Below are 9,009 nucleotides of genomic sequence, written 5' to 3' on the forward strand. Positions count from 1 at the left end.
TGTGTGTGTGACTTTGTCTTCGTACAGGATAAGAATCATTTCAGAAAAAGGTAGTGAGCAAGAGTTTGGGGGTTTGGGGTGTGGGTTGGGGGAGAGGGGGCAGAAGAATGAGGGTTTGGGGGGTTTTTTCCTTAAAAGTGGGTTGTTTAGAGAGTTTTCTTTTAGTATTAGTAAGAATTTTACGGCACTTGCAACACAAATTGGTTATATAAGTGCGAAAGATTAGAGGTGTTACTATAAAGTAACGTACAAAGAACAGAGGGAAAAAGAGATGAGGAGGTCAGATGTTTGCTAAAAAGAAGCACCGGATACGGGGAATGGGGAGAATGCAATGATACAGCAGTGACACATGGTGTGATGGGAGGGGAGACAAACAGTAGAACTCTATATGTGTCACGACGTGGTGGAATCAGGCTTTGGTCAATTTTTTGGCATATATGGAGTTATTGGTGTCATCTTAAATCTTTTTCATTTGTCTTGCTTTTGATGAAAGTAATACAGTCGAACCTGCTCTAACGGAAACCTGTGTAAAACGGAAACCTGTCTTAACGGAATCTCCCAGCTTACCCCTTGATATAATATTCCTCTGTAATTACCTCTTAAATGTATTTACAAATTGGTGTGATAACCATTTCCTTTTGCTAAATGTAAAAAAGACAAAGGGATTAATAATAGACTTTGGAGTAAAACAGACCAATTGCAACAACTATTTAGTAAAGATGAGGAGGTTGAGGTGGTAAGCCTTACAAGTAGCTTGGTGTAACAATCGATAACAAACTTGACTGGCATCCCCACGCTGCTCTTGTGCTTAAAAAGGTAAATCAAAGAATGTTTCTTTTAAAGAAATTAAGAAGTTTCAATGTTGATAATAAGATTGTCTCTTTTATACCATTCTATGATTGAAAGAGTGATATTATTTTGTATTTGCTGCTGGGGTGGGAATTGTAAGGTGAAAGATACAGAAAAATTTGACAGAACCATTAAGAAAACCAGCAAGATCACTTGATATGATTTCACTAGAATTGATTAAATGTTCAACACCACACGTATAAAAAAGATAAAAAGCATTATAAACAATCTATCACACCCCCTTTCAGCGCCAATTTTAAGATCACGCAGTGGCAGATATGTACCTCCAAAAACAAAGAAAGAAAGATATAAAATACCAAAAATTCGATAAAATTTGCCAAACATGCGGAAAAATGCCTATTTTTTCGATTTCATTATTATGACGAGCGCCTGATTTCACCACACTGCCTCACATACTATTTCCCATTGATCTAGTTCCCCCCATTGTTTTATTTTCTGAATTTTGTCACCAGCATCATTTCTTCAAACTCTGTTGTTTCTTTACAGAAACTGCATTGGTCAGCATTTTGCCATGAACGAGATGAAAGTTGTGATTGCCAAGACTATCAAGAAGTAAGCGTTGTTGGGTTTTTTCAAATGGTTTTTTTCAATTCAGCTTTTACAGTAAAATAGCCTGTTTGTGTAGATCTTCATAGACTGTTCTGATACGTTCTCAATGGTACTGATTGGCAATACTGATATGCAATGATTTACAGTGTTTGCAGCGCAGTAGTATTATTCAAGAGCTGGGACTTCTAATCCTACCACCCATTATCAACAAGACGAAATCAACTTATGTGTTGAGAAAAAAATTCTTCAAACCAACCCAACTTCAAAAATGTCCTTGTACTTGTAGGGATTTGAACCAGCATTCAGCATGATGGCAGTAACGCTATTAACACACCGAATCGTCTTGAAGGGTGAGAGAAGAAAAAGTAGAATTTTCCTTGCCGTTTCCACAAGTCTAACAAAAGTATAGGGCGGAAATTATGCAAAAGCCCCACACATAAAAACACACTCAGAAACACAGAAACACACACACCTAATACAGCACAAAGTATCACACATGTAGTATATTCACACACCCAAAGAGAAAAAGACACCGTTGCTGATCTAAGTCGTAACATGAACTGTGGACCGCGGTTTTGTTTGTTTTAGTAACAGTTTTACGGCACTTGCAGCACAATAAGGTTATAGAAATGCCGAAGATTAGAAGTATTATAGGAGAGTAGAAAATATAAAAAGAAGGAGGGGAGATAAAGACGATATATGTTTGATAGAAAAGAAGAAGCAAACCACTCTAGAGCACCCGCCAACCACCCACAGACAGCGGGTTTATTGCGAAACTAGCTTCCTGAGCGTTGGCCAGGTGTTTAAACAATACAGAGGTACACAAACACATTTACCTATCAACACACATACAGAGGTATACACTTACATCAACACGCATACAGAGGTACACACGAACATATCAACACACACAGAGGTACACACACTTACATATCAACACATACAGAGATACACACACTTACATATCAACACATACAGAGATACACACATTTACATATCAACACACATACAGAGGTATACACTTACACATCAACACGCATACAGAGGTACACACGAACATATCAACACACACAGAGGTACACACACTTACATATCAACACATGCAGAGATACACACACTTACATATCAACACATACAGAGATACACACACTTACATATCAACACACATACAGAGGTATACACTTACAGTCATATCAACACACATACAGAGGTACACACTAACAGCAACACGTACAGAGTAGCATATATGCATATCAACACATGTACAGAAACAGCACACCCAAAGACACGGTAGAGAAGCTACTCAGGAACGCACACACAAAACAAAGATCATACCTGTAATCGACCACACCACAAAATGGTTCCGTAAAAAATCGTTCTTGACAACTCTGTAGGTGCTGACCTGATAAACTCGGCCTATCTCGTTGTTGTATCCTAACTCTTTGTGGCATGCTTTAAATTATAAAATGTGTGAACTGTTTGTGTGAGAGTCCTTTGCAGAGAGCAATGTCTTGTAAGGAAATGGATAACAGCTGGACTAAGAATTCAATATATTCATCATTTAGAACTGAAAAGTATAAAACTAGATCTATTATTCTTATCTGCCTCTCTCCTCTTTTTCCCCAGTTTCACGCTGACCTTTGACCCGTCCCACAAGGTGGAGCACCAGCCAAGTGTCTCCATGAAGGCGGTGGGTGGGATTTACGTCCACGTAAAGCCGGCTGATGCATAGATGACGTCACACACATTCACCATAAGGCTCGTTGATGCATAGCGGCATCGGTGGCCTAGTGGTTAGGCTACCGGACTCGTAATCGTGAGATTGCGGGTTCAGGGGTTCGAGCCGCGGGCCCGACGTTGTGTCCTTGGGAAAGGCACTTTACATGAATTTTCTTCACTTCACCCAGGTGGAAATGGGTACCCGGCCATAGACAGCGAAAGATCTTGTCAGTATGTTTGTGTTTTAGCGCCTATAAATGGCTGCTTGAACTGTATGCTTCCCGGAAAGTTGAGGTTGTTTCAGAATGCTCTCAGGTCTGCTGGGGTAATAGGTGATATGTAAGTGTTGATTGTGAAGCGCATGGAGCTTGCTGTTGAGCGGGAATTTGCGCTATACTATTATCTATTATCTATTATTATTATTATTATTAGATGACATCAAACACATTCACCACGAGGCCCACCCATGATTAGATGACGTCACACATGTTTGCTTGATATTATCAATAATTATTATTGCATATTTATTATGTAGAGCTTATCCATAATCTACAGCGAGCTTTTTGCCATTTACAACTATTGTTACCCCAGGAGACCCTAGAACACTCATAAACATTCTCGGCATCTCGGGAAGCAGCTGATTAAGCGCTGAAACAATAACAAACTGACACGTTTGTTCGCCGTCAACAGCTGGGTACCTGTTCCCACCTGGATGGAGGGAGGAAAATTCGTGTAAAGTTCCTGTCTCAAGGATACAACTTTGGGACCCTGAAGAGGTTCAAACCCTTGAGATGCCTCTTTCCTTGACCACTGATGTCTTCAAATATAGTTCCCTACTTACTCTCTCTCTCTCTCTCTCTCTCTCTCTCTCTCTCTCTCTCTCTCTCTCTCTCTCTCTCTCTCTCTCTCTCTCTCTCTCTCTCTCTCTTTCTCTCTCTCTCTTTCTCTCTCTCCCTATATATATATATATATATATATATATATATATATATATATATATATATATGTATGTATATATACATATATGAACAGTTTTGCGACAAAACGCAACATATCCATTTTTTCGGTTTTTAGAAAATTGAAGATTTCGATTCTTCACCCATTTACTGAATAATCTTGAGCAACTTTGGTTTTAGAGTAAACGTGATGTGAACTGGTTTAGTTGACATTCGTTAATTGATGAAACCTATGTTGGAATCTTATCCTTTAAACTGATGCCTTCTCCACACATTTCTGACAAAACACAACATATCCTCTTAAGTACCATACGGAAGGGGAAGGACCGCCGATAAACTGTTGTCATCTTTAAGCAAAGTCACCTGACTCAAGTAAAGAACTTAATTGGCACGCAGATGATATGTTGCGGTTTGTCAAAAAAGATCTTCCGCTTATGTCGCCTTTAGGGGGGAAAAGACGCGTCTTTCTGCAGTTCTTTAATGAGGAAAAATCGTGTTTTGTCCCAAAAAAAGTTGACTCTGGAATGTGCCTCACCTTTGTAGATACGGCAGTACTAGTTTCAGCCAAACTTCGAAAGTTGCACTTGCTGCATTTTGTCGCGAAACCGTGGGTGTGTGTGTTGGGGGGGGGGGGGTCAATGTTCCTGAAATCTTGAAGTGAGATATTGATGTACACTTAAATACAAATATTATAACCAACTTTCAGGAAAAGTTCAAGTCTTTGTTAAAATGGGTTTAGCTGGTAGGGAACAGGTTGCTGAACCTGGCTTAGGTACAAAATATCCATAAAATATATGCTGAGGGAACATAGTGGGTTGTTTGTTGTTTGGTTTTGGGTTTTTTGGGGGGTAGAAAATCAAGTTGCCTTGAAAATCTGCGTTTAACACTAAATCTATATGTCGTCAGAGTCATGATTCATGGTTGAAAACTGCAAACTGCTCTAAGAAAAGGATGGGGACTTTGTTCTTTTCCATGACTGTGTCATCGGTTTTTCATACCATTGTCGTCTTGACAGGGAAAGTGGACAATATGGTCAATTTGGCTAAGGCTTATGTTTTTGCTCAAATCAAATTAAGTGGCTTAGAAGCTTTCATGCCTTGATGCTTCATGTTTGTGGCTTTGTTGTTTTGTCTGTGAATGAATTTATTGGTCTGTGAAGTTGCTTGTTTGTGAGTTTGTTTGTCTGCAAGTTCGTTGAAATTGAGTTTTGTCACAGTTGTTTGAAGCGTTACGAGCATGGCACGACATACGAATGTGGTTTTGTCCTTGTATACTCGTATTTACGACCACACGTCAGTGTCATTGGCAGACTTACCCTAAGAAGGGGTCACAAAGTCCGCTGTTTAAGTGTCATTTTCTGTTGTTGGAAAGTTTACCTGTTTTTTTTGTCGAATTTTTCTCCCCGTGCTTTCATCCATTAAAATTTGATATTTTGTATCATGCATGAACAACCAATAGCCCTGAGTATTTACAATCAGTCTGATTGCCTTGGCGCGCTCATATGACCTTAAGCAGTTGCGAGCGCCGTAAAACCCTATACTAAACTAACTGATTGCTTTGAACAAGTTTTCCATGGATGAAGAACATAAATGTCAGCTGTAGCGTTGAGTGTCACATGGCATCAATAAGTAACAACCAAGTATGCCAGAATCTGACAGAGGATTGATCTCATCAGTCAGAATTGTGTTTTTTGTTTTCTATCGGCCATATTGGAAAGAAATTTTGCCCTGTGATTGTAATAACAAGGAGCTGATGCACACTGAGCAAATAATTGATGTGTTTTATTCCCTTTTGGACTTTAAAAGTAAACATCAAAGGAGTTTTCAAATTAAGTGTAAGCATTTTAGTTCTCTGAGGTTTTACAGATTCTTACTTCTGTTAATGATTAGCTTATCATTTCAAGTGTAATTCTTCTGTATCTTTCATCCTGTAACATTTTAGACTGAAAGCCTATTTATTTCTTCATGTTGTCAACAACATGGACTATTTTGTTCATACTTGCCAAAAGAAAACTACTGAAAGAGATTTCCATTTTTTGTCGCAGTACTTGAAGCAAGTTTTACTTTTATTTGTAAGCTGTTTTTGTAAGTAAAAGCATTGCTTTCTTTATTCTTTTTTTTTTACTGTAAGGTAACCTAAGACATTATAGTTGTGTTTTTTTAACCCTATTTTTTCTTCCAGAAGTTTCTTTTACATGTGTGTGAATAAACAATGAATAAAAATAATGTATTTGTTATTCCGTTCCTCTGTTGTTGTTTTTTTTATGTTTTAACCCAAAGTCTGTTCTATGGTGTAGTCCTGTAATATTTCTGAGCACGGCATACTGGTCCAACTTTCTTCCTGTCTCGGAAGGAACTCAAGCTTTACTTCAGCTCTGTAGGTACATGTAGATAAATCCAGGCCTATCAAAACCAGAAACGTCAAAGATGTACTGAGTACATTAAAAAGCTGTTTGGTATAACTCTACAATTTGAGCACCCTTCAGCAAATAGTCATATTATTAATCATGCATTCACTCGCCCATCCACTCACTCGTGCATGCATACGCACATTATCACTCTCACAGCTATAAATACAGACAGACAGACGATCACACACACACACACACTCACACACACAAACACAAACACACACACACACACACACTCACACACACACACACACACACATACACACACACACACACACACACACACACACACACACACACACACACACACATCACACATCACATCACATACAGAAACAGATTAGCAGACAGACGAACAGAATTTGGCTGATGAAATTTATTTATTGTTGTAGCTATAGCATCATTTGTCCCTCTTCCCCCAGTTCTGTGGCCTCCTATTTACCTCACCCAGGACACACGTTCTGGTCACTCGACATCACTTCAACACGCGCTGTTTGGGGGTGCTTTAAAAAGAAACATAATATATCATTTAATACTAAGTTTTACATTTTCTTTTCTTTATCTGAAGCTTTGAAAGGTAGGCATCAGTATGTACATTACACAAAATTGTGTTTCTGATTTGTGTACGATGTTTGTAATGTGCCATAACACTGTCTTTGGTCTGCTGCTGTTCGTATACATGTGTGTTGGCTACGTTTAAAGGGTTAACCACGTCCGACACGTCCCTAAAGAGTTAACTGTATCTACTACTACGTTCCTAAAAGCTTATAATTATAAAGAGTTAAGTGTGTCATCAAATGCGTTCCTTAAGAGTTAACTGTGTCCTCCACGTTCCTAAAGAGTTAACTGTGTCCGCCTCTACGTTCCTAAAGAGTTAATTGTGTCCGCCACTACGTTCCTAATGAGTTAACTGTGTCCGCCACTACGTCACTGGAAGGTCAGCACCAGGACCTGACCGATAGTGATATGGTCGCTTTTAAAGACAAGCGGGCTAACCCAGATATCGGGGGTTTCCAGAAATCTTGACCTACACCAAGAGTTCATTCTATAGGAGAAGTTCGGTTTCTTCATTGGTGTGTATATTGTTTGGTTATAGAGAAAACTCTACTTGTCTTTTAAAGAAACTGAACAAGGGGGCAAAAACTTTACTTTCAATTTTCTCAAAACGTCATTTTTTGGGGATAGCACCCTTGCGCTTAAAAGCGACCATATAACCTTGGTGGTCAGCACCACCCCGGAGACCAGGTGTTGTTGAAGTTTGCCGGGTTGCTGCGGGAATCGGAGCCGGGGAAGTTGGGCTTCACGTAAGTTTTTTTGTACTCCTCGAGACGCTGCTCCAGTCGCCGAGCGACCTCTGGTAGCTTGTAGTACAGGTTATGGTGCTCCGTCGGGTCATCTGTAGGGGAAACGCGTATGGGTTTAGTGTCCCTATCAACACTTCAGATTAAATGTACTTTTATCATGTGGAAAAAAATTCGTGGAGCAACTTACAGTAAAATCTCTCCTTAACTGTGATTCTCCAACTTTTGCACAAAGACTTATATCAATTTGTCTTAACAGATCAATATTTTGGTAAACACCTGTAAGCTGTATTCTAGAAAGTTCCTTTATAATTAATACTAACTGAAAATTCCACTGCGTGGTTTCTACAGGTTTTAAAAAGTTTACAGGTGGGGCAATATCGCTTTTAAAAGCAATTCCGTCTTTTTTTCTAAAGGCGACATTATGCTTGTTGAACGAACGTTTTGAGAACATTTAGTGCAAAAAGTGTGTTCATTATAAAATCAATTCTTGTAACAACTTTTGCTAGTAAAATAGTGCCATTGATGAGCTGTGACGTAGGCCAAATGTGTATGCAAAATCAAAATGTGCGTGAGAAGCGGGAAGTGCTGTTAATAATCTCATTTTCCGCGTAACGGAGATTTGTAGTATTTTACATAAATTTATGAAGAAAAGTTTATAAATCTTGTCTCAATTGTTGTGGAAAAATAGGATTGGTTAAGTTAAGATAAACTAATACAAACTGCTGGGCAAAGTATGAGTGACAGTGATTCACCCGTTAAAGAAACATTTGAGGATAAGTTGCTCCACTAATTTTTGACCGCACTATAAGAGGCGCAACTTGCAATCCTGAAAAACAAAAGCGTTTGAGTTTGAAGATCGTAATCGAATTTAGTCGGATTTGATGGAATTGCACCAAAATGGCAGCTCTTTCCCCTCTTATGAGAAAAATCTTCTAGGTCTTGACTCCAGTTAAATGAAATCGACAGGCAGTGTGCACTCTCGGTATTGATATTGAAAACCCGGAGATAATTCACTTGTGCACGAAAACAGATCGCGACGCAGTGCTTTTTTTCGTAACTCCATTTTTTTTAAACATTGAAAATGTGATTTCTTCTTAGGCTCACTCTTTGTTATGAACTGTTTTCACTGTTATTAAAAATGGAGATACGACAACAAAGCACTGGGGTTGCGAGATGTGGATAAACTTGAATAGGTAAAAAT

The sequence above is a fragment of the Aplysia californica genome, unplaced genomic scaffold (genome assembly GCF_000002075.1).
Source record: "Aplysia californica isolate F4 #8 unplaced genomic scaffold, AplCal3.0 scaffold00742, whole genome shotgun sequence".
NCBI lineage: Eukaryota > Metazoa > Mollusca > Gastropoda > Aplysiida > Aplysiidae > Aplysia > Aplysia californica.